At 42.9% G+C, this 27076-nt stretch overlaps 1 long non-coding RNA gene across 1 annotated transcript in view; it reads right to left on the minus strand.

Moving 5' to 3' along the window:
• The window catches only part of LOC133260557 (uncharacterized), a 59733-nt gene extending 33914 nt beyond the window's left edge, over positions 1-25819 (minus strand). Inside the window, exons 1-2 of the long non-coding RNA XR_009740859.1 lie at positions 22865-25819; positions 9165-9253 (exon numbers count right to left, since the gene is read on the minus strand). This is a non-coding gene — a long non-coding RNA (uncharacterized LOC133260557). The remainder of the gene's footprint in view (positions 1-9164; positions 9254-22864) is intronic.
• Positions 25820-27076: the final 1257 nt, after the last annotated feature.

Consider the following 27076-nt stretch of genomic DNA (forward strand, 5'->3'; position numbering starts at 1 on the left):
TGTAATAAACCATAATGGAAAAGAATATGAAAAAGAATGTGTGTGTGTGTATGTAACTGAATCACTTTGCTGTACAGCAGAAATTAACACATCACTTGAAGTACACTTCAAGGAAAAAAAGGAAAACCTCTACTCCTTTCCCAAGTCCCTGAACCCACCCCCCACATATACTCACAACTACCCAACTCCATTCTATGTAAGGACCTCCTCTTTCACATATACATTCTCTCTCTTTCTCTCTGTCTCTCACATACACACACAATTATTCTGTAGGCTTTTCAATGAAATGGCTCCTACCCTGTGAACTATATCCCTTTGAATTTCTCCCTACTTTGTCCTTGTTGGGTTTGACCACCATTGCTGCTGCTGCTGCTGCTAAGTTGCTTCAGTCGTGTCCGACTCTGTGCAACCCCATAGACGGCAGCCCACCAGGCTTCCCCGTCCCTGGGATTCTCCAGGCAAGAATACTGGAGTGGGTTGCCATTTCCTTCTCCAATGCATGAAAGTGAAAAGTGAAAGTGAAGTCACTCAGTCGTGCCCAACTCTCAGCGACCCCATGGACTGCAGCCTACCAGGTTCCTCCATCCACAGGACTCTCCAGGCAAGAGTACTGGAGTGAGGTGCCATTGCCTTCTCCATTACTAAAAGCCAAATGCTTCTTTAGGGCACGGCTGCTATTCATTCAATATTCAAAGTGAAAAAGCAGACTTGTCCCGTTTGACCTCAAAAGGTAGATGTTGGGATGATAAGACTTGGCTCAACCTCCAGCAGGACGTAGAGCAGGCAATGCTGCCAGTGGTGGCCTGCACCGTCTTAGCAAGTGATGAGCTCTTCGTCACCAGCAGAGTTCAAACCAAAGAGTGACACATACCCAGTGAGGATGATCTCAGAGCCTGACCTGAGTCCTCAACCCAGAGAGTCTTCCCTATGTGATCTCCAGAGTGCCTTGTCAAGGAAGAGAGACTAGAGCTGGGTCATGGCCATCAAGTAATAGATAAGAACAAATGACCAAAAGTCCTGGGACAATGTGATGGGAAACAGCACAGGGGTCAAGACCATTTAGGGAAAATGCAGACACGTGTGTCTGAATGAGAGGCTTCAGAAAGATGATAACCAGGAAATGACAAGGAGAAGTTAGCTGTGGATTCAGTTTTAGATGACTCAAATGCCAAGATTAAAATGTGTGGATTTTGTCTTCAAGGCCATTGGTTACAAACTGGTAGCCAAAAGATGGCTTTTTACTTGAACTGCCCAGTTTTTGCAAAGATATTTGGTCCCAATGCAAGCCATTTAAAGCCTAGTATCATACATTCAACAGACTTTACACATTTATATTACCTGCCATCCACCGTGACAGCTGCAACAGATGATGATAAATCACTGGCGATTTTCAAGTGGAAAAGTGGAATGACTACAGTCGGAGGGAAATCAGTATAGCAGGAATGTGCAGGTAAGATTTGAGGCAAAGAAGCCTCTAATCTTTTTCCACTGCAAGTCCAGACAAGAGACACTGGGCCTAAACCTGAAGAGTGACAGTGGGAGAGGAATGAAATAGAGATACAAGACAGGCCCAAAGGAATAGGTGATGAGAGAAGAGAAGTGTTCATAAGGGGAAGCTTTTACTGTGTTCAAATCTCCGTTCACCTGAGATAGGCTGTGTGACTTAGGGAAAGTTACCTAACATCTATAAGCTTTGCTTTTCTAATACATACAATGGGGATATAATGGTCTATCCTGCAGTGCTGTTTTAAGGATTTGTAATAATTTCTATAAATCCACATAAACTTCCTAATACAGACCCTGCCACACAGTAAGCATTCCCTAAATAATAGAACATTTTATTGCATATGATTATTAAAACAAGATTATGTGATTATGTGTATACATGTGTGTGGTATTTAACAGATTGAAAGTAAGAGAAGTCAAAAATTACTAATTTTAATACAAATTTGAGGAAAAGATGCATACGTAAGTTTTAGATATTTTGGACCTGAAAAATAATGGCTCACAGGATATATCCAAGTGAAATTATCTAGTTGGAAACTGACAACATGCACATGCATTTGAGGAAAAGCTGGACTGAAGCTTCAGATTAATTGGGGAGGTTTGGGCTGCAAGTAACCCCAAACTCAAACTGAGTAGGCTTAAACAATTCCCTTCACGGGCAGTCCAGAGGTAGACAGCTCAGGACTGTTTATTTTGAGGATTCTGTGGTACCAAGATGGATCCAGGTTCTTTTCATCTCTCTCCTAAGCAGCCAAAATGTGTCAGTTTATCTCCAGACCTGCTATCCTCATGGTCACAACATGGCTGCAGCCATTTCAGGGGTTACATCAAGACAAGACAAGGAAGCCACTCTTTTGAATGAGGGAAGAGATATCCTCCAATATATTTGCCCTCTCTTCTTTTTGACTAAATTTGGGATAAATTCTCTTCCCTAAACCAATCATTAGCAAGAAGACGTGGACTCCTACATTTGGCTGGGAAGTAATCTGGATTTACCTTCTGAGTCAGGGAGGGGAGGAGTGGACACTCAGATAAAAGACAAGGTTGGCTTCTGGATATCAGGGTCTCACCAGTTTGCATCACTGCCCGAGTCTTGGGGTCCAAAGCCTAGGCAGGAGACTCTTCAACTCTTCTCACTGTCACATGACTCTTGCAGAAGACAGCTGCCTCTGGCTGTGGACCCTTTCTACCTCCCTCCCGGCATCTGGGTGTGTTAGTCCTTCTAAATAAGATGGCTGTGCCTCAGCTCCTCCAGGCACTCAGAGTGAAGCTGTGGAACTAGCTCAATGGAGCAAGAGGAGAGCAGTGGTGGTTTCTCACTTCCCAACCACCACCTGCAGCAACCCCTCTCTGGCACTGTCTTTGCAAAACCAGGATGGACTGGATCCATTACACAGACTGTCTGAACCTCCCCACTGAGTCACACAACAAGCAGGAAGCCTAGATTGGCTGGTTGGCTGGCAGATGGTGGCAAGGGGTAGCTGCCAGATGGTGGAAGGTTGCCCAGTTGCCAAGAGGAGCAATGAGCCAGGGTCCTACCAGAACATAAGCCCTTTGTCTCATTGATCCACATGACAAATTCACTTTCAATCACATATGATTTCTCCCCTTATGTAAGGTCCTCCTTGTTAATGACTGACCGGGAGGTGGCAGCTGAGAATTGGACAATAGGGATGGACACCTGCAGTTCTCCAGATGGAGGGAAGGGAAGGAGCCCAGAGGAACTTGGAACCCACACCTCTCTCTCACTGAATAGTAAACTCCAGTCTAAAAAATGCACCTGAGAAAGATCATTAACCCATCTCCCTATGTCTTGCAAGGTCTGAATCTAAGTCATCTTAGAATGACAATGTTATCTTAAAATGCTCATGAAAATACCACAAGCCTGCCACCAATTCCCTCGGTAATGAACACACCATCAATGAGACAGTTTACTTTGAAAGTTCAGCCCACTGGTCCCCAAGCTTTCACAAAAGGTCCCTAGAGAAAATCCATCCATCAGTTTTGCCCTGCGCTGGGCCAACATTTTTAAAAAGTATTGTTCCCCAAACAATTTTTCCAACAACAATTAATTTCCTCTCCTATCTTGTCTGTTGAAAAGTTATTTTTAATGGGGCATGTAATAAAAACCACCAATGGCTATCATGAAACCTGCATTAAGCATTTTTAAATTTTTTAATTTGATTAAAATTAAAAGCACACATATCAAAAGTGTATTGCTCAATTTATCTTTACAAACTGAACATAGTCACATAACCAGCACCCAGATCAAGAAACAGAACAGCATCAGCAGCCTTGACCTCCCTTCCAGTCACCATGCTTCCCCTACTCAACCGTAATCCCTATCCTGACTTCCAGGGTAAATGGTTCTTACATGATGTATTCTTCCCCTGTGGCCACTTTCAGTCAACGTTTGATGAGATCCATGTTGCTGCTGCTGCTGCTGCTAAGTCGCTTCAGTCGTGTCCAACTCTGTGTGACTCCAGAGATGGCAGCCCACCAGGCTCCCCCGTCCCTGGGATTCTCCAGGCAAGAACACTGGAGTGGGTTGCCATTTCCTTCTCCAGTGCATGCAAGTGAAAAGTGAAAGTGAAGTCACTCAGTCCTGTCCGACTCTTCGTGACCCCATGGACTGCAGCGCACCAGGCTCCCGTCCCTGGGATTCTCCAGGCAAGAACACTGGAGTGGGTGGCCATTTCCTTCTCCAGTGCATGAAAGTGAAAAGTGAAAGTGAAGACACATAATTAAAGGTCGTTCATCCTCAGTGCCTAGTGCATAGTCTGTGCACAACAGCAACAACTAGTGTGCTGCTGTTGTTCAGTATCTAAGTTATGTCTGACTCTTTGTGACCCGTGAACTGCAGCATGCCAGTCTTCCTTGTCCTTCACTATCTCCCAGAGTTTGCTCAAACTGATTTCTATTGAGTCTATGATGCCATCCAATCATTTCATCCTCTGTCTTTCCCTTCTCCTCCTGCCCTCAATCTTTCTGAGCATCAGAGTCTTTTCCAGTGAATCAGTTCTTTGGCATCAGGTGGCCAAAGTATTGGAGCTTCAGCATCAGTCCTTCCAGGAAATACTCAAGATTGGTTTCCTTTAGGATTGAAATCAGGTATTGGCTATTTTGAATAGTACTGCTCTGAATCTTCTGGTACCTCTCTTTTTAAGAATATATATGAGAACTCTGCATCTGGTACCCAGTACTCTGGCAGAGGGATTGCTTGACTTTGGTAGATACATTCTGCTACACAGTAGACTCTGCTAAAGTGGTTCCATTAGACATTATAGATGTTTGAAGTATGGAAAATAACTAGTAGACACTACAACCACTTTCATGGATCCCTTCAAAGTCTAAAGACAACAGTTAAGAACTTCTACTTAAAAGAAATGTATGTCTTGTCCTGTCCTCAGTGAAAACAGGTAACAATTACTATTCCTTATAAAATTATTCCTCACTTCAATTATTTTGACACTGTGATGAAATCCTCTCCTAGCCCTGTTACCCGCAAGACTATGAAAACTTTCCTCACAAGTAACACCCATTTGAAGGCTTTGTGCTCACCTAAGCCCTCTTTGGAGAAGGCAATGGCACCCCACTCCAGTACTCTTGCCTGGAAAATCCCATGGATGGAGGAGCCTGGTAGGCTGCAGTCCATGGGGTTGCTGGGAGTCGGACATGACTGAGCGACTTCACTTTCACTTTTCACTCTCATGCATTGGAAAGGAAATGGCAACCCACTCCAGTGTTCTTGCCTGGAGAATCCCAGGGACAGGGGAGCCTGGTGGGCTGCCGTCTCTGGGGTCACACAGAGTCGGACACAACTGAAGCGACCTAACAGCAGCAGCAGCAGCAAGCCTTCTTCATGTGATGGGGACTATGATGCTCAGAGCCTGATGCAATCTCAGTGGGCATTTGGGGTGACTTCCATAACCACATCATCTATAACACACAACCCCTCTCTTCAGTGTCAGGGAGAAAGGGAGGCATGGCGGATGGGGCAGAAAGGCACACAATTTGGAGTCCACAGACCCAGGTCTGGACACAGATTTGGCCACTCTGGTATAAACCCGGGACATGCAACTAACAAGGATAGTTGTCCCATCCCATGCATGAGTCTACATTTAACATTATTTTTCTAAATCCAGCATCTCCTTTCCTGGTGGAGGAAAGAGGCAATCACAGTGAAATCTATATTGCTAGCTGTGCTCATAAGGCCCCACTTGAACTGAGTATCTCCTGACTTTGTCTCCTCCACCCTCTCCTTTGCTCCCCAGTTGTGTGGGTCCCCTTTCTGCCCCCACACACAGCAAGTATGGTGACTTTTCAGAGCCTTTGCTGGTGCTGGTCCTTCTGCTCCCAGTGCTCTTTCCTATGATCTCCATATGGCTGCCTCTTTCTTATGGGTCAGGTCTCAGCTTAAACATTACTGCCCTCCCCCTGCCCTCGCTTGGAGTGCTCTTCACTGATCAGCTCTCACAAAGCAGCCCTTCCCCAGCCATTCTTTATCCCATTAGCCTACTGAATGTTCTATAAGCAGATGGAATTCTGTGACATCATTTACTTACATATCTACTGCCCTCCACAACTAGAATGAAAGATCCGTAAGGATAGTAATGATGTTTCTTAACCATGACTCTATTCTCCAGCACCTAGCATAGTCCTTGACACAAAGCAGGCACTCAATAAATATTTGGAGAATGAATGATAGAGGGCCAAGTCAAAGAGGGTGATGGTCCAGACCTAGCTACTATTGACTGCTTCCAGGGAAAAAGAGTGAAAGCTCAGGTCCCACTCATTATCATTAGATACCCTTTCCCTCCTGAGCCCAGAATGAGCAATTGATCATCGCTGACCCCTGAACTTGGCACTAAAATGCCTATTTGTTTGAGGACCCAGCAACTCTCTTACCTCATTTCAACAAATCAATGTCATGAACCTTCCATTCTGCACAAATTCGTGATGATGCCTCACAGAGAAATACCAAGACACCAAGAAGATTGTTTCACTAGTCAAAGTAAAAACTGTCAGCTGTGGTCAATGCAAACCTGGAGCCTGAAGGCTCTGCAACGCCAGATGCTGTCCTTTCCAGCTCTGTGAATGAAATCTGGGCACCAAGACACGATCAAGGGGAAATCGGCCCAGGCGGACCAACCTTATGTGATCACAGGACACCATATCTGCCCAACATGGTGAGGGAGAGAAGCACAGCTGTGCTCCTTGTGCCAACTGGCCACAGGCCAGCAGCTTCAAATGACTCTGACAGCTTTACCAGTAAGAAGGAAGGACTTCATTGGTTGGAAAAATCCTCAGATTTAAAAAATCCTATATATCAGTGGTTTTGTTTTTTCCTGAAAGTGTGAGCTTTGCAGGTATCCACTAACATGTTTTGGCTTTGCTAGCTTCAGTGCTGGTCAATACTTGCAAATGGTCCAGAGAGAATGTGAAATAAGGAAGATATGGAGAAGCTTTGAGTCTTCATCAAACAGAAAACTTCAATACTCAGGTTGCAAAATGATGCAATCAACTCTAACAGACCAGAGAACCTTAAAGTTGGCCTGGCCCAGGCCCTGACATTGACTCAAAAATGAGCCTTGAATACCCTCGATTATTCATACCTTTGATTCTAAAGCACCTGTTACAACCCATCACTGCACTGGAAGCCAAACGCCCAGATCCCATAGGCCTCAGAAAAGACCTCTCTCCCATCAGAACATAACTCTGCCTTCCCTCTCAGCCAAATCCACTGCCTTAGGCTCTCATGTCAATGTTTAACCCAGTCCCAGGTGAGGAGCCCAGACAGATCGGAAATCATCCACACCCACATCCCATCAAACCAGCTATTCGGAGCTCTACGGAGCTCACTGTAGTCAGGAGGTCTGGCTGAATCCAGTGAGGACTGACTGGGAACACCCTGTGGGGCCCCAGAAGCACCGGGTGAGATCTTGGCTCATGGTCCTTGTGCAACCTTGGGGGGTGTGGTGTGTGAACACAGTCTCTATTTGACACAGTTAGCCTCTACTCATGTTTCTACCTCAAACACTCCCAGTGGGAAGATGGTCAGGCTGTTTGGTTGGGCAGGAGGAGCACAGATATCAGAAGCTGAGGCCCTGGGGGCTCATGAAGCCCACCTGGGTTTCTAAAGCCTCAGCTCTGCAGAGCTGCAGTGAGCTGATGCATGCAACTGGGCTTGGCTGGTAGGCAATCAGGCCAGAAGCAAGCACAGGAATGTTAAAGCCACAAAAACAAGAATGAGGAACCCAGGACAGGAGCCTGGAATGAGCCTGGAGGCCACAGCAATTAGTGTGGGCCTCTAGTGAGCCCTTTTAGATCCTAGGCTGCCTCTGTAAATGGCAATGACTCGACAATGGTTCTTTAGAGAACTTGGATACTGAAACCTTTGGATTAGATCCACTTTCCCAGGATCACAGTTTATACTCTTATGATGGCATAGTGTTCATTCAGTGACCTAAAAGGGCTCTAGGTCAGAGAATGTAAAAACAAATGGTATATAGCTCACAGATGAGGTGTTGTTTTTTTTAATGTGAATATTTTGGGCCAACATTTTACATTGAGAAATTGCACATAGAAATTCATATTTATAATCTCTCTTGAGAAAGGCAAAGATCTGACAAAAGTGAGCTTACCATCCAGCTTGGCAACACCTGGCCAGAGCTCAGAGCAGCCTCTTAACTGAGACCATGGGCTCTAGGTTGGTCACCATCTACCTGGCCTGCTTCCTCATTTAAGCTGCTGGCCCGGCAGGAATTTGAGTTTGAGACCTCTGAACTCAGCACTTAATGCTCCACACAGTGGATGCCCGTGTAGCGGGGTAACATGAACTGTGGCAGTAGTCAATGTCATAGCCATTGTCCTGGATGTGTTTGTCGAGGTCTGTTGATTCTATGTGGTACAGCACCCATTGCAGGGAAACAAGATAAAGCATAGATCTTCATTGCATGAGGTTTAAGCCAACGGAAAGATCAGCACAGGTTGATTTTGTAAAACACTGCAAAAATTCAAAGTGACAATGATTGATGGAGCATGGGACAGGAGGCTCCATGATGAAAGCGGGAGATCATAAATTGGAAGTTCATTGCTCACTGTCACTTGCGGAATGAAAGATGCAGCCTACAGCCACTGATAAGAGATGGACAGAGGCAGTCAGCCCCTTTCTGGGTTTTAGCTGTAAAGTCAGAGAATACCCATACAGAGGAGAGTCTCTGACCACTTGTCAACCCAGGATGGCTCTTAGAAGGGCAATTTTTGAGCACCTGGTGTGTGCTGGCATTAATGAGGCCCTTCACCTACTTTGGTCCATAGAAGAGGCAAATAGTATTGACCTGGAGTGTGGGCTGGTAGTTGGCTGATTGGGTTCAAATATTGGGCCCCATGCCTCACAAGCTGTCTGCTCTTGGATATGCAAGCTCTTTAAAATTTCCCTTTCCCAACCCATAAAAAGAAAAATTGATGGAATCTACTGTATTTTTGTTAGGAGGATTAAAGTGTTAAGCAGAGTAACTAGCTTATAGTAAATACATAGTAAGTATTAATAACTACTACTATTATTACTAAGCTTCTTTTTATAAAGTGAGGAAACAAACTCAAAAAGGGTAAGCAACTTGCCTCAGATGATCATAAGTCAAAGAACTGTTACTCACACTTAGCTTCATCTTCATAAAGATGACTGTGGTTCTGGTACCTTCCTTCCAATGACATCTTAGGGCTTCTTGAGCAAATAGTAGAGATCCTAAATGAAAAAGAAAGAAAGAGTTTGGGTAATGCCTTCAAAGCACAGCATTAAACCATTCCTGGCTTCTGGAACTTTTTTCCCCTTCAGTCCAATTGTTCCACCCATCAGTGAAGCCATTTTCCATGCACAGGTTAAGCCCAATTCTCCATGGAAGGACAATGTCATCCATCCCAGACACAAGTCACGCTTAATAGAAAACAGCAGGACAGGGTCATCTGCAAAGCTGCTTGGAGCTCAGCCAGTTCTCCCACATGGAAGGCGAGCTCACTGCCACTCAATCCCACATCCTGGACGTTCTCCAGGAATGAGTGACAGGTCCTGCCATGTGGACAATCAAAGGCATGGGGGCAGTGGGAATGGTAAGAGAGATGGAAAAAAACATTAGGGATGAGCAAATGCCAGACAGATGGCATGGCCTCACTGCAGGTGGCTAAGAAACTATAGCAGCAAGCTGGCTAAATGGGCATACACACCGCTGAAAGGACCATGAGAAGGGCAATGAAGTCAAGTCCCAAAAGGCACCAGCCTGGCAAAGAACAACCACAGCCAGGAAACTAAAGGAGATGTTCCTGGACCAGTGAAGAATCAAACCCCAGTGGTATGAGCACCTTGGGAGGATGGCAGGGGGAATATGGGGCAAAAGTGGAATAAAGAGGAATACAGACACAAATTTAGAGTAGAAGCCAGAAGCCATCCTGGCCAGGTCTAGGAAAATCACGAACAAGAGACCACTAACACAGGAATGACAGGCAGGTTTGTTGTTGTTTAGTCACTTAGTCATGTCCAGTTCTTCACAAAACCATGGACTGTAGCCCACCTGGCTCTTCTGTCCATGGGATTTCCCAGGCAAGAATACTGGAGTGGATTGCCATTTCTTTCTCCAGGCAGGCAAGGTTAGGTAGACTAAATGAACTAATACCAAAGGATCTTCTGATGTCTCAACAAGGATGAGGACCAGATGGGTTTCTACTGGAAGCAGTCACCGTCCCATTTCTCAGAGACGCCATTGTAAATGGGCATATGCACATATATACAAACACATGTATGGGTACATCCATACACGTATATATTCTCAGATATTTAAAATAGAATTGGACTTCATATATTGAATACATTATCCAATATTTTTTGACTCAACTGAATCAAGGATATCTGTCACTGTCTGTGAAGTTGATTGCTACAGGATCATTTTAGTGGCCTGTTGTATTCCATCATATATATGAACCATAACCGACTCAGCCACTCTCTACTGAAGGGCATGTGTCATGGGGATGTATGGTTTTTCACTGTTATAAGCCAAACAGTTATTATTTCCTCAGGATTAATTCCTGGATGTAGAATTGGTGAATCAAAGGGCAGAGAAGATTTTAAATCTTTTACCACATAAGAAAAAAGGGGGTGTGGGGAAAAACTAAACTACTTTACGCTCTCACCAGCAGTATGAAAAAGCAGTTTTCTATATACCCGCCCCATTGCTACATGTATTATCATTACTTTGCCAATTTTCTAAGTAAAAATGCCATGTCAGTTTTCTATCTGCAGTCCTCTGCTTACTACAGAATGAACATTTTCATAAGTGTGTCCACAACTATGTACAAGGTTATTCCCCCTAGAGGAAGATGTTATTGAAAGGGATGGGTAAAATCAGTTGGCTGGCTGCTCAGACCTGGCCTCAGAGAGATTCCTTCTTCATGCCCACAGGTACTATCATGGATTCGAGGGGCTGCACCTCAGCTTTAAAGATGCAAAACCTGACTTCTTGTTCACCCAAATGTGTTCTCCCTCTGGGAGCAGATGTTTGCTAAGAAAATTTACAGGAGATGCGTTGTTAAACTGGGATGCCAATTTATCAACTTACAATAAAGAAAGAAAATCTTTCCAACAATGGAATATTCATGTCTGATAATTAGGGTACTCCCTTCTGGAAAACAAACTAAGAATCAGAAGATTACTTGATGAATAAACACATATCCCCAGAAACAGAGAGGAGCAGTGAGACAGCAATTCTAAAGACCAGAACACATGTGCAGACAGAATTCAATCTCTAGCTCCACATCTCTTGAGGACAGGTCCTCTCACCCAGCCCATCCAGAGACCCACGCCCCTCCCAGACATGACCAGGACAGGGTGATGACCCAACTAACAACTTCAGTCCCAGGCACCTCCAGCTCTAACCTACAAAGTTAATCAGTCACACAGGCCCATGGGCACAAAAACCAATAACTTCCATTGACACCCTGAGCTAACCTTCTGGGCCAATCAACCAACAATCAATACCCTCCCTCTGTCTCAATCCACTCTTCTGCCTATTCTCTCTAGCTCTCAGTCTTTATCTCAGACTCTGTCCTTCTCTCCTTCTCTCTCTCTTTCTCGCATACACTTTATTTCTTTGTTTACTCATACTGTGGTCCAAATGTTTTCAATTTTGCTTTAGCTGTCTTTTGTCACATGAATCCTTTGTCTTGCCACCTTGTATCTGCCTGAGACAACCGACTGGTTCGCAAATTAGGATGCATGTACACTGGAGGGTTCACCAAGGTTGGCCAAATTATACTTGGAGCCAGAGGATAAAGATGGCTTATCTAAGAAAACTCATTTTTCTAAATGTTACATAATTTAAAACATTTCAAAAGTAGATATGTGGCAGAATACAAAATGGATGAGTTTTTCATAGCAAATATAATTTTTGAAGAAAAAAAAAAAAGGAGATTCAAAGAAATTCCATATTGCCTTTGGTTTCTGATGAAACCTCTAACCAGTCCTCACCCTCATACACCCACTCTCCATCACCCGATGGCTATGCAGCCATCCTCTGTACCTAACGAACACTTTGGTGTGAAAGTTTAGGAAGCACTAATAATCCATTAGGGTAAAGGATGAGAGCAAATATCAGACTGGAGGTCTGAGGTCAGGGAGACCTGGGATAGACAGACCTGAAATCAGATAGACCTGGGGTCAGACCTGGCTTAGAAAACAGCACCCGCTATATTAGTTGGGTGCCTTCAAGTGAGTTATTACTACCCTGAGCTTCAATTTCCTCATCTACTGGGATAATAACAAATAATTGATGGAATGTTTGATCATCATGAGAGTCTATGAAATTAGCAAAACTGATATTTAAAAATTGACTTGTAACCCATCTCAGCTTAGCTCTTGATGTTCTGCTGATCATTTCTGCTGATTATAGAAAATGTTTAATGCTTCAGCATAAGATAACTTGGTCTCTTCTAATTCAAGGCTTACTTTGGGGGGTAAAGATTGACTTAGACTCAAAGTTCACCCCTCAAACTTCTGGGAAGCATCTGGATACAAGGGGATTCTTCATGGTATTAAAACGGAGTGGTGTCCATCTAGTCAGCCCCCACCTCCTTCTGCTGGGGTTCATATCTATTCTGGTCTGTGTTGGAATGGTTCACGCCAGCTTAGCCACAACCTGGACCAGCAAGAGGAAGACAGGCCTCCCTGTTCTATACCTGGGTTGATCTAATGTCTGTGGCCTCTGCTACTGTGCCTTGTTCTAGGTGGTGCGCTGAATTTCCAGGCAGCAGTCAGCTGTCTCCCAGCCTTTCAGCATGCTGACCCTCAGTAAGGCAGCCAAGGCTCCCTGTAGTTGCCTTGAGGGGCACATGACTTCCAGGGCATTCTCCTTCATGTCTCAGTCAAGCATGTCCCAGGGCAGCATACTAGCATTCACTCCTGCGTTAATGCTCACACTTTCTCCACTCAAGGGGCTGTGTCTCTGTGAAGCCTAGTTGATGTTTCCCCAGGGATGGGAGCAGCTAGAACCCAGGACAACTCGGCCATTCATGAAGCAACTTCCTGCTTTATCCCCTGACAATGAAATCAGCCTCCAACTCCAAGAACAACCTCTAATTCCCAGCAGGATAGGACCTTTGAGATCAGCTATTCAAACAGCTTTTGAGCATCAAACAAAAGCTGTCACATTTTTACCAGTCCAAGAAGAATGCGATAAACAAAATTAAATAGAAGTCCTGGTGCTCAAAAGTGAAATAGCTACTGACAAAAAAGGCAGACAGAGAACACTTATAAACTTGAAACATATACAAATCATGACTTGGATTTGACTCTTATCCCTAAGTATCATGAGAATTAACTAATGTTGCACTCCTGGAGAATATAAGTGATATATAAATGCTAAACAATTTACGTTTGCTGAATCACTTAGGATGCGCACCAAAATACTATGCAATACTGATCTTCTAGAAGATTAATCCTCCCAAAAGCAAATGACTTCCAAAGTGGCTTGATAAATGACAAGGAAATAGCAGTTTTATGACTCTCATACTGATGTTTTGTGCTATAATGGAACAAATATTAAAAGAGAAAAATCTGTTAATATCTCAGGATAATATTATAGAGTCTGGGTAGCAGCTCCTGGCTTTCTAAAGAAAGCCATACCAATCAAACCTTTCCCTAAAGACACTGACACAGGAAGAAATGGGTTTCCTATTTCGGTAAACATTTTGTGAGCACTTAGACACTGGTGCTATGCTAAATATTGGGAGTACAAAGTTAAATAAAGTGATTTCTGCCCTGGGGTTACTTGCCCTCACTTGATATGTTGCCTCCACCCTCTATCTTGACCACTGGCTCCATCCCTGGGACTCTCCCAGTCTCCCCCAACTCAACAACCTGGCAGTTAGCCTAACCCCATCCTCATCACTCAAATGCTAAATCCAGTGAGTCACCACGACCCAAGGTTCCTCCCTTGTGGTTGAGAGTTGCCTCTGGGGTGATAACTCCCCCTTCCTTCCAGGTTGCCTTTGCAATGGAGAAGGCTCTGAGGCACAGAAGCAAAGTGGACCCAAAGCTCTCTTCCATAAGCCATGGCTGAAATCTCAAGCAGACCCAGGGTGGTGACAAGGGGCACCCAAGTATCTTCTCTACCAGTTATGCTACTCAAGGAGGACCACGGAGTAAGAAAAAGATGAAGGGAACACTCAGGTAAGAGACAGTAAATATAAGGAGGGATGGAGAGAAAAACAGAAGGATGGTAGGAACAGGGACAAGGAGGTTATGGAAAAGGGAAAGGAAGAAGTCCAGAAGTCAAGTGAGCAGGAGCTGTTAGGACCCCAGAAAAAGCTCAACCCTTCTGCTGATGAATGAAGAGCAGAGAGCAGATTTTTAGACAAATGAGACAGTGCCACCTAATGAAATAGTGTCAGGAGCTCTTAGAGGACTCTAGTATATGTCCAAGCAGAGTTTTTAGTAATGGAGGTAGGAATTAGGAGGGTATTGAGAAACAAAGTTGAGAAAATTAGAAAAAGAAAAAAAATGACACTGGATTTCACTCCGAAATATGGTCATATTCTGAACAGAAGTATCTGAGAATCTTCAATTCAAAGTCAGCAAACCCAAGGAAGGACAAGCAAAGGCAATGACTTATCTTGTATGTCCCACAATAATTGGCAACTTCTGCTGCTAGAGTGCGCTTCCTGCAATGGCTGGTCTGAGATTCCTAATGTAATATGACCTGGGGGTAAGTGGGGAAGGCAGCTGGCACCTGGAAGTTCTCTCTTCTCCAAAATGGCCTTTCTCATCAGCTCACAGATGCCTGCAGCTCTAGTTTTGTTGGTAGAAGGAAAGAAGTGAGTGGCCAGATGTTGAGTGCTAATCCCATGCTAGCTCTATGCCAGGGGATTCACATACATAACAGCCTTTGAGGTAAGGATGTCTAATCCCCATTTTACAGATGAGAAAATGAAAGCTGAATGGTTAAGAAACACTTCCTATTTCACATAGCTAATAAGAGGCAGAGCTCCAAGCCGAGCTCTGTTTTTCTGCACCAATGTCCGCAGTCTTTCCCCTGCCCCATGGAACAACGCCATCATCCCTAAAAAGAGTCACAAGATTTTAGATCTCAGTAGCTTTGCTCATTCACTCAGTACACGGCTATCCAGCACTTTGTTGGCTTCATTCATTCACCAGGTATTTACAGAGTCTAACTAATGTGCCAGGCACTATGGTTTGGGGAAACCATGGTAAAAGACCCAGAAGTGATCCCTGTGCCCTGGTGGGGAAAAAGGACACAAAACAATTAAATAAAAGAATTACAAATTGCAAATTGAAATGTTCTATGAAGGAAATGAGGGCTTCCCAAGTGGCACTAAAGAAAAAGAACTCTCCTGCCATGCAGGAGACATGAGACACAGGTTTGATCCCTGAGTCAGGAAGATCCCTGTAGGAGGGCATGGCAACTCACTCAAGTATTCTTGCCTAGAGAATCCCATGGACAGAGCAGCCTGGCGGGCTACAGTCCACAGGGTTGCAAAGAGACATGGCTGAAGCAACTTAGCATGCATGCAAAGCATGAAGGAAATAATAAGGAGACTGGAACAGAGAGAACTAGGGGAAGGTCGGCCCACATGGCCCACACTGATACTCAGGACAATCTCTGTTGAATGAGAGCACACACATGGAAGGTGGTGGAAAGGGATTCCAAGTATCAGAAATAATTCATAAAAAGATACAGAGCATGAAACAGGCTCACGTGACTGGATAGTGGTGAGTGCAGAAAGCAGGGTGGACAGGCTGCTTGAGAAACAGGTGGGGCCCCATTCTGCAGAGTTCTGTGTACTCTTCAGGGACTCTAGGTCTTGTGCTATGTGCAAAGGAAGCCATGATGGATTACACTTAAAGGAATAATGTCTTTAAAAGATTTGTCTTTAAAAGATTCTCTGGCTGCACATGTAAAATGGACTCTTGCAGGCCAACAGCAGAGACAGGGAGAACAGTTAGGAGGCTGCTGTAGTATTCTAGAAGAGACCAAGATGGCCTAGATTGGAGTGGTGGCAACAGAGGTGGATGGAAGTGGCTGGCCCTGAGATTGTCTGGAGGCTGAAGCAAAAGGACTTGCTCACAGATCAAATAGGGCTAGTGAAGATGGACGGCACTATCCAGTTTATGCTGGAGAAATTACAGGAATAATGGAGTCATCAGGGAGATGCTTTGGCAAGCGAAGATGAACAAGTTTTGATTTTGAGCTCTTGGTTTCTGAAATTGGACTTATCCAGGAAATATCCAGTGGGAAATATCTAGTAACAATCCTCCTCTGTGAGTCTGGGACTCAGAAAAGAGGCCAGTTCAGGAGATATCAATGTTGGGAGTTGAGAGAATGAATAAATATGGAGAAGCCCAGGGAAGAAGCTGGAAACAAGAGATAAAAGTGCAGGAGGAAGAGGAAGCAAAGAAAACTGAGGAAGAGCGGCCAGTGATGTTTTAGGGGAAATAGGAAAAGAGGAGGTGAAGGAAGCATGGAGAGATACCATCTTAAGGGCTCTGCTAAGATTGCCGAGAGGGGAAGAAAGACACAAGAGAGTAAAGTAACAAATAAGAATTCTCATCCCAGAAGAGTTCATAGTCTGATGAGAAAGACCAATATGATTGATGAAGGAATAAAAAAGTTCATGTAACATTTATTGAGCACTTACTATGTGACAGGAACTAAGCTAACTGATTTATATGCATGATCATTAAAGCCTCCAGTGACATCAGAATCATTATAATCTTCATTTCACAGATGAGAGAACTAAGGCTCAGAGAGAGCTCTTAGCTCACAAAGGTCACAGAGTCAAGTAAGGGGAGAAGCGGGATTTGAAGGTAGGCAGTCTCTGGGATCGCACAGAGTCGGACTCGACTGAAGCGACTTAGCAGCAGCAGCAGCAGCAGCAGTGTGATTCCTAAAGTGCACTCCAAACCACAAAGGCATCTGCCTCTAGCTGGGAACATATATGGGTGGCCCATTCCCTTATTCCTCTCTTTGGCTCTTTCCAGCCAAACTTACTGCTCTTGCTTATCTCATAGACATCCTTGTTTGGGACCTGGGATGACTCTTTTCCCTGCAGTGACCTTGTCCAATGTGGTGATGATGCTGAGAGGCAGCTCTCCGGGCACTGAGATTTCACACACCTCCACCCCCTCACAGCTACAAGATTTCACACACCTCCACCCCCTCACAGCTTACCAGGACCCTAAACCTTGCCCCAAACCCCCATAGATGCCCCAACTCTAAAACCTGGCCCAGGAATACACAATTTTCATTTTAAACCAGACACAGATCAGATCAATCTCAAGTACTTTGGATGTAGGTTGACATGGCAGAGCGGCAAAGGGAGTAATCATTGCTGATAAAACTGAGAAAATGGAAGAAAAAGCTCTTTTAGCTTAAATTGTTTCCTATAAAACAGTTTTGAAGGTAAAAGGTACTATCTTCTTGTCAGTGTCAACATTTCTCTCACTGGGTAAGTGAAATTATGTATTTGTCAATGACGAAATCTCTCCAAAAGAGAGATGACATTTTGTTTGGTTTCTGGCAAGGAAAGATTGGGTCTGATGAAACTGGTAACTATACAGATGCATAAAAGAACATTTGCATAGGAGGCAGGCAAACATCACACCACTTCTTCTGTGTTCAATGAGTATATGCCCAGAACTCTTAAACCTTGCCTATCCTAATTTGGCTCAATTGACTTGATGAGTATTTTTCACTGAATTTCTACCTGTTGTTTGGGTGAAAGATAGCACCAGAGACTGCATGCTACTGCTTTCTGTCCCTATATTCCAAACTCACTGCTTGATTGTCAGCAGCCAATATTCAGATACATGTCTTTACTCTCTGCCCCATAGCCTCGAGCAGTGCCACCTTGCTGATCCAACCAGAACCATAGTCTAAGACCCACTGATCTGAGCTCAGTTGTATCACAAAATCAAAACTAGATTAAGAGATGCCTGATCCAGCATGAGAAGATATTCAAGGCTCCTGAGCTGCGGAGGCATTGGTTTTTCAGCGGCACTTTCTCCCGCTCTGTGTGACGAATGGCACACCCACTGAGCCCATGAGAGTTAATGCCCTCACCTCTAAGTGGGAATCCTCAGGACCTACAACTGCAGAAAGGAATCAAAGGAACTGCTTTGAAGCGTTGAAAGCAGCTCCCTCCTATCGGAAATAATCAATGCCCCTTTGTTTCATAGTTGCAGGGCTGAAGCCTTCAGTTGCTTAGCATCCAGTGTGAGCTTGTGCCCAGAAAGCCAGAAATGAGAAACAGAAGCAGAAGCACAGCTTGTGCACACATCAATATATCTGGCCTTACTAGAACTCTCTAAGATATTAAGGACATTTTTGTCCTACCTTAGAGTACAGACCTGATGCTGTCTTTAGATTTTTTTCATGGTTGATTCTTCTCAAACTAACAGTTGATCTAAGTCATGGGCACATTTTAGAAAGATGTAAATGTGGACCTCGAACCAAGCTAAAATTATGCAGGTATGAGAGGCAGAAAAGGCTGGGAGAAACAAGTTCAGAAGGAAGAGTTTAACAATTTTCATGGATTCATCCAAAGAATATAAGCAAATGCTATTTTTATCCCCAGTCATACAAATATTAGGAATGGATGTGAAAAGAGTTTTTTCTAAATTATGCCATTACTACAAAGTAACATCACATCTTCTCCTACTTCTGTCCTTTTCCTTTTTCTTCACCCTACCCTGCCACTAAATAAATCAAATTCACAACATAAGATGTGGTCAATTATAATATGCAACGTTATTTTGTGAGCCATCAAGACAGAAAAGATGCTGCCAATTAAACTTTGACACACACCTTGGTTTCAAAGATCTTGAAATGTGAAAAAAGGGTTCATCATAAAATCCATGAAGCACTGCCTACATACAGGCATACACACACATCACACTCATCAATGAATTTTTCTTGCAAGAGCAGAAAACTGTCATGAAGAACCAATTTTCCAAACAGACTAGATTTGTGCCACCCCTAAAAAAAAGGAGGGGGTGGGGAGTTTAAAGTTTATTTTATGGCATATATTTGCTGCCTGAAGACAACTCAGAACACCATTGACAGATAATGGACCACATTTCATATCTGAGAAGTGTCTCTTATTTTTAAAACTGAAAGCAGAGAAAGTCATTAGATTTGCTTTCACTCTTGCCACAGAATGGCAGGGCAATTTTCATCAGACCTGCTCCTTTTTGTTTTCTTCATTTCCCAGTTTCCTCTTCTCTTTTACATTCATCTTTATTCTTGCTATCGCTCTCTCTCTCTCTTTTTTTTTTTTTACTTGAAATCTAATTTAGGTGTCTCCATATCTCATTAATGTGGCCTGCCTCAAAGGTCCTTAATAATAACTTATTGTACATGTTTATTACACTTGATAGGAAGTAATTTTATTGAAGCCCCTTTTGTCTCCTCGTTTCAGGTAATCTTATGTCTCCACATGGGTAATACTGTCCCTAAGAAAGTAGTATTTTTAGCAATATTCTTGCTCATTATAACCAGGAAAATGATAATGAGAATTCATGAGGTTGCAAAGAGGTACAGTGACTCCATCTCCAAAATAGCCCAGTGCCTAGCTATAATGAAGATGCTTTGTATTTATTTGGCATAATATTCCTGACACCTAATAGTGACCATTTTCTCTCCAACACTAAGAATTTGTTTTAGAACAACTTACTCATTGCATTGGTTATTTGTTAAAGCCTTATCTAGGTCACTCATACAAAAGGGGGTGCCAATCAACTGAAGTTTAATCATCCATCAACTCAATATTTATTAAGGGCCCAATCTTTTCCCAGATATTCTAGCAGGCACAAAGGATAGGCCAATAGCTGAGACAGTCCCTGGTCTCAAGTTTAGCAGGAAAGTAAAACATATTTGAATTAAACATGGCCCAGTATATTTGTATCTTCTAGCTGCTGTAACAAAATACCACAGACTAGGGACTTCCCTGATGGTTCAGTGGTTAAGAATCCACCTTCCAATGCAGGAGATGCAGAACCAATCTTGGTAGTGGAACAGGCCACATGGTGAATAAGCCTGCATGCTGCAACTAGAAAAACCACCTGCCGCAACTACTGAGTCCAAGCACTTATAGTCTATGCTCCGCAACAAGAGGAAAGCCCTTGTAAGGCAATGAGGAGCCTGCATGCCCCTCAAAAGACCCAATGCAACCAAAAACAATAACAACAACAGCAAAAAACAGACTGGGTAGCTTATAAAGAATAAACACAGTTCTGGAGGCTAGGAGTCTGAGATCAGGATGCCAGTATGGTCAGATGAGGGCTTTCTTCTAGGTCACAGACTTCTTGTTGCATCTTCATGTGGCAGGAGGGCCTAGGAAGCTCTATCCCATTATTTAAGCCTAATCCCATTCATGAATCTCCACCCTCATCATCTAATCACTTCTCAAAGGCCCCAACTTGTATTACCATCACATTGTGCATTAGAATTCAACATGTGAATTTGAGGGGAAAACAAACATTCACACCACAGCATCCAGCAGTCTCCAGTTAAACTAGCACTGTCCTTTCTACATTTCCTCCACTGACCAGCAATTATTACCACCTTCTTCTCTGGATTCCTGTTCCCTTCAAATAAGATAGCTTGAATCTGTGTCTATTGCATTCCCACCTCTTAATCCCACAAACACCCACAAAATACCTCCTTAATAAAAAAAGAAAAATGGATGCATCAGTTAGAGGCATAGTTTATTCCATTTTTTATGTCCTCTGCTTCATTTCTCTGAGGCCTTCAAACAAATACTAGAATGTGTTTCAGTTTCATTAACCATTCATTATGGAAATTTTCACATATATAAATTAGAAAGACTAGACTATGAACTCCAAATACTTACTCTCATCTTCAGTAATTATCAATGGTTCTGCCATTTTTATTTCATCTCTACTTTCCACCTTTTTTCATATTGGTTTTCAAAACCCAGATTGCCTATCATTTCACCCATAAGTACTCCAGCATGGATTTATGAATGTTTGGGTTTTTTCTTTTCTTTTTAACTTCAACACAAAGCCATTATCTTATTCAACAAAACTAACAAGAATTTCTTATTATCTCCATATAACCTCCCTTGTATTTCTCTGATCGTCTCAAAAATGTATTTTTATAGTTAACTTATTGAAATCAGGATCCAAACCAAGTTTACAAATAGCATTTGCTTGATTAGTCTTGTAAGTCTCTTTTAATCCAAAACAGTTTGCTCTCCCATTCTTCTCCATGCTATTTATGTCCAGTGATTGAATGTCTCCTGTGGTGTTACCCGAATTTCCTTTGTATTTTTTATAAATGGGTAGGTAGATACAGAGGTTTTATTACATTTAAGTTCAATATTTTTAGCATCAAGATGCTATAAACAATGCTGTGATGACCTACTGCCTAACATGGGGAGGAAAAAAATGTCTGATGCACTTTTTTGTGATAATGAATGAGTTTAGATCATGTCAACGTGATTCACCCACTAAAAAGTCTCTGCATGAACTTTAACCTACTGTCTGTGTAGCCATTGATAATCATTGCCTAGAGCCACCATTCATTAGAGATTTTTTCCAGGTAATCAATCACTTCGTGTTACAACTACACCACAGAATGAGATCATTTACCCTGGTACTGATTAAGCCAAATCAGGAGAAAAAAAAACTATAGTTAAAATATGTTTAAAGCACCGAAACACACTTCAGACAGTTATTCAAAAAATAAATAAAAGTGGCCCAATCCAACTAATAGATGCCTCCACCTCTTTTGAGAACAAAATCTTTGTTTTAACTGAAAATTTCCTAGACCACCTACATGATAGCACTTGCCTTTTAATACCTATTGGGAAAATGCAAATGATGAAAAGTGTCTATGAATTCAGTGACCCATTGAACAGATTTCTAGTATATTAATCATAGCAGTAGTCTACACACCCTTGAAATACAGCAAAGTATGTGTCATAAAGATAAAACATAATTTTAAATTGTCCAAGTTGCAATCTTTCCCCCTTCTGTCTTACATCGCAAACCGTGCCCTGTAAAGAGAGGCTCGCTAGACAGACAGTCCCCAGAGAGACTAGTGGAAAGAAAACTTCTTCAGGTTGAGTGTCACAAGAAGCCTGTGGGAATTTACAGAAAGAAAAGGACAAAATTTTCTGGACAATTTGCAGCAACATGGGTGGACCTAGAGGTTACCATATTAAGTGAAATTAAGTCACACAAAGAAAGGCAAATACCATATGATATCATGTATATGTGGAGTCTGCTAAGTCGCTTCAGTCGTGTCCGACTCCATTCGACCCCATAGACGGCAGCCCACCAGGCGCCCCCGTCCCTGGGATTCTCCAGGCAAAAACACTGGAGTGGGTTGCCATTTCCTTCTCCAATGCAGGAAAGTGAAAAGTGAAAGTGAAGTCGCTCAGTCGTGTCTAACTCTTAGCGACCCCATGGACTGCAGCCTACCAGGCTCCTCCATCCATGGGATTTTTCAGGCAAGAGTACTGGAGTGGGTTGCCGTTGCCTTCTCCAAAGTATGACAAAAATGAACATACCTACAAAGCAGAAACAGATTCACAGACACAGAGAACAGAACTGTGGTTGTCAAGGGGTAGGAAAGGTCAGGAAGGGGAAGACTGTGAGTTTGGGATTAGCAGATGCAAACTATTATATAGAATGGATAAACACCTATGGTATAGCACAGGAACTATATTCAATATTATGTGATAAACCATAATAGAAAGAAAGAAATAAAGATAAAGAAAATCACTCAGTCGTGTCCGACTCTTTGTGACTCCATAGACTGTAGCTTACCAGATTCCTCCGTCCATGGGATTTTCCAGGCAAGAGTACTAGAGTGGGTTGCCATTTCCTTCTCCAGAGGATCTTCCTGACACAGGGATCAAAACTGGGTCTCCTGCATTGTAGGCAGACACTTTACCATCTGAGCCACCAGGGAAGTCCTAATAGAAAGAAATATGAAATGAATATATGTGTGTATAACTGAATCAGTTTGCAGTACAGCAGAAATTAACATAACATTAAAAATCAACTATGTTTCAATAAAATTTTTAAACATTAAAATAAAAAACAATTTTAAGATTTTCTGGCCACATTTTCTCCCCTCTCCACCCTTGGATATTTTCAAAAGAGACTGCAAAAGCTTCATATACCTATTTTAATGATTCTGGATGCTGAGATTTTACATAACTTACACATGTATGTGTAAGATATGGTGTTGATTCAGATGACAGTGTTTTCTTACAGATCTGAAACTCGAGCCAGCTCTCTTTTCTGCCCCCCACTGGGGCCCAGCAACTGCCCTCTCTGTGTCTCTGGTTCCAAACATTTCAACCATAGGCTCTACCATCACCATTCTACTATAATATTAACAGTACTCTCCATAAATCTAGAAGGCAAACAAGTATATTCCCTCCTCATCCCCTAAGGGTACCTTTTAAGCTAGAAGCTGGTTCCCCAAGACCAACTTGATAGCCCACAGTAGCATTCGTTCTAGTGGTCATCAAAGTAAAGAGCCCCAGTGGCCTACTCTCCTGCTGAGGCCAAAACACACAGGGTGCAATTGCCTAGTTAGATGGATTGCTCACAGATAAGACACAAGTGTAACCTAGCCATTGATCTAAACTCTGATGTTTGCAGCACACACTCTTAGGGGCCCCCCAAATCACCCTCCTTCCTCTATATAATAGGCTGTTTGATATTTCTGTTGATATTCTTTACTCAAAAGTATTTTATTCCAGAATTCATAAAGTGAAACTTGAAATTGTGAAGGAATGAAGTGATTTGTTGCAAGCAGAAATGGCTTTACAGAGAAGATCAGAAGAGGAGCAGTTTCAATCTATCAATCAGAAAGAAAGTGCAAAATATCTTAGATGATAGTTCGGAAAAAGGGGTGGGGAGGCAAAGTGGACCTGAGTAGAATGGTGAGGACACAAGTTAAACAAGGACTCCTGCTCCAATCCGTGCTCCAATTTTATTATAGAGCACTTTTTCCAATATTAAAAAACAAGGGGGAACAACTTGCCATGATCCAAAAGGCTAAGTCTACCTCTTCCTCTAACCTAGCCCAAGATTCCTCTTAACATGTTAGAACTGCTCAACCAGAACATACCCCTAAAATGCAAATCAGGCAGAAAAATATCTGTATCTATATTATATCATATTGACACTGATTCCTGCTTGAGAAATGAATGCTGACAGGAACAGCAATGTAACGTCTTCTCAGAGAACCACTGTGTCTTCCTACTTGACTCCTCCAAATGAAACTGGATGGTAATAAAGTCAGGCTTAGCATTTGTTCATTCATTTATTCAAAAATATTTATTGGTCAGCCCTGTGCTAGAAGGTAGAGACATAAATAGGACAGATTGCTGCTCCACAATTTCCTGATCTAACTAGTGAGATTGAAAACAATGCCACTAACCTTAGAGCCTCACAGTAGGATGATGCTATAGTAGAAGTGAATCTCTCATGATAAGGATGCAAGGTTCTAATTTGTCAGTGAGTAGTGGGTGGAAAAGAGCCTTGCATAACTCAATGAAGCAATGAGCCATGCTGTGCAGGGCTACTCAAGATATACAGGTCATTGTGAAGAGTTCTAACAAAACATGGTCCACTGAAGGAGGAAATGGAACCCATTCTAGTATTCTTGCCACAAGAACCCTATGTACAGTATGAAAAGGCAAAAAGATATGATACCAGAAGATGAGTTCCCAGGTCAAAAGGTAGGCAATATGCTACTGTACAGTTCAGTTCAGTCGCTCAGTGGTGTCCGACTCTTTGAGACCCCATGAATTGTAGCACGCCAGGCCTCCTTGTCCATCATCAACACCCGGAGTTCACTCAAACTCATGTCCATTGAGTCAGTGATGCCATCCAGCCATCTCATCCTCTGTCGTCCCCTTCTCCTCCTGCCCCCAATCCCTCCCAGCATCAGAGTCTTTTCCAATGAGTCAACTCTTTGCATGAGGTGGCCAAAGCACTGGAGTTTCAGCTTCAGCATCAGTCCTTCCAATGAACATCCAGGACTGAGCTCCTTTAGAATGGATTGGTTGGATTTCCTTGCAATCCAAGGGACTCTCAAGAGCTCAAGAGTTTTCTCCAACACCACAGTTCAAAAGCATCAATTCTTCGGCGCTCAGCTTTCTTTCTTCAGTCCAACTCTCACATCCATACATGACCACAGGAAAAACCATAGCCTTGACTAGACGGACCTTTGTTGGCAGAGTAATGTCTCTGCTTTTCAATATGCTATCTAGGTTGGTCATAAGTTTCCTTCCAAGGAGTAAGCATCTCTTAATTTCATGGCTGCAATCACCATCTGCTGTGATTTTGAGGCCAAAAAATAAAGTCAGCCACTGTTTCCACTGTTTCCCCATCTATTTCCCATGAAGTGATGGGACCAGATGCCATGATCTTCGTTTTCTGAATGTTGAGCTTTAAGCCAACTTTTCACTCTCCTCTTTCACTCTCATCAAGAGGCTTTTTAGTTCCTCTTCACTTTCTGCCATAAAGGTGGTGTCATCTGCATATCTGAGGTTATTGATATTTCTCCCGGCAAACTTGATTCCAGCTTGTGCTTCATCCAGCCTAGTGTTTCTCATGATGTACTCTGCAGAGAAGTTAAATAAGCAGGGTGACAATATACAGCCTTGACGTACTCCTTTTCCTATTTCGAACCAGTCTGTTGTTCCATGTCCAGTTCTAACTGTTGCTTCCTGACCTGCATACAGGTTTCTCAAGAGGCAGGTCAGGTGGTCTGGTATTCCCATCTCTTTCAGAATTTTCCACAGTTTATTGTGATCCACACAGTCAAAGGCTTTGGCATAGTCAATAAAGCAGAAATAGATGTTTTTCTGGAACTCTCTTGCTTTTTCCATGATCCAGCAGATGTTGGCAATTTGATCTCTGGTTCCTCTGCCTTTTCGAAAACCAGCTTGAACATCTGGAAGTTCACAGTTCATGTTTTGCTGAAGCCTGGCTTGGAGATTTTTTAGCATTACTTTACTAGCATGTGAGATGAGTGCAATTGTGCGGTAGTTTGAGCATTCTTTGGCATTGCCTTTCTTTGGGATTGGAATGAAAACTGACCTTTTCCAGTCCTGTGGCCACTGCTGAGTTTTCCAAATTTGCTGCATATTGGGTGCAGCACTTTCACAGCATCATCTTTCAGGATTTGAAATAGCTCAACCGGAATTCCATCATCTCCACTAGCTTTGTTCGTAATGATGCTTTCTAAGGCCAACTTGACTTCACATTCCAGGATGTCTGGCTCTAGGTGAGTGATCACACCATCGTGATTATCTGGGTCGTGAAGTTCTTTTTTGTACAGTTCTTCTGTGTATTCTTGCCATCTCTTCTTAATATCTTCTGCTTCTGTTAGGTCCATATCATTTCTGTCCTTTATCGAGCTCATCTTTGCATGAAATGTTCCTTTGGTATCTCTGATTTTCTTTAAGAGATCCCTAGTCTTTCCCATTCTGTTGTTTTCCTCTATTTCTTTGCATTGATTGCTGAAGAAGGCTTTCTTATCTCTTCTTGCTATTCTTTGGAACTCTGCATTCAGATGTTTATATCTTTCCTTTTCTCCTTTGCTTTTCACTTCTCTTCTTTTCACAGCTATTTGTAAGGCCTCCCCAGATAGCCATTTTGCTTTTTTGCATTTTTTTTCCATGGGGATGGTCTTGATCCCTGTCTCCTGTACAATGTCATGAACCTCCGTCCATAGTTCATCAGGCACTCTATCTATCAGGTCTAGGCCCTTAAATCTATTTCTCACTTCCACTGTGATATCATAAGGGATTTGATTTAGGTCATACCTGAATGATCTAGCAGTTTTCCCTACTTTCTTCAATTTAAGTCTGACTCTGGCAATAAGGAGTTCATGGTCTGAGCCACAGTCAGCTCCTGGTCTTGTTTTTGCTGACTGTATAGAGCTTCTCCATCTTTGGCTGCAAAGAATATAATCAATCTGATTTCGGTGTTGACCATCTGGTGATGTCCATG

The sequence above is a fragment of the Bos javanicus genome, chromosome 2 (genome assembly GCF_032452875.1).
Source record: "Bos javanicus breed banteng chromosome 2, ARS-OSU_banteng_1.0, whole genome shotgun sequence".
Lineage (NCBI taxonomy): Eukaryota > Metazoa > Chordata > Mammalia > Artiodactyla > Bovidae > Bos > Bos javanicus.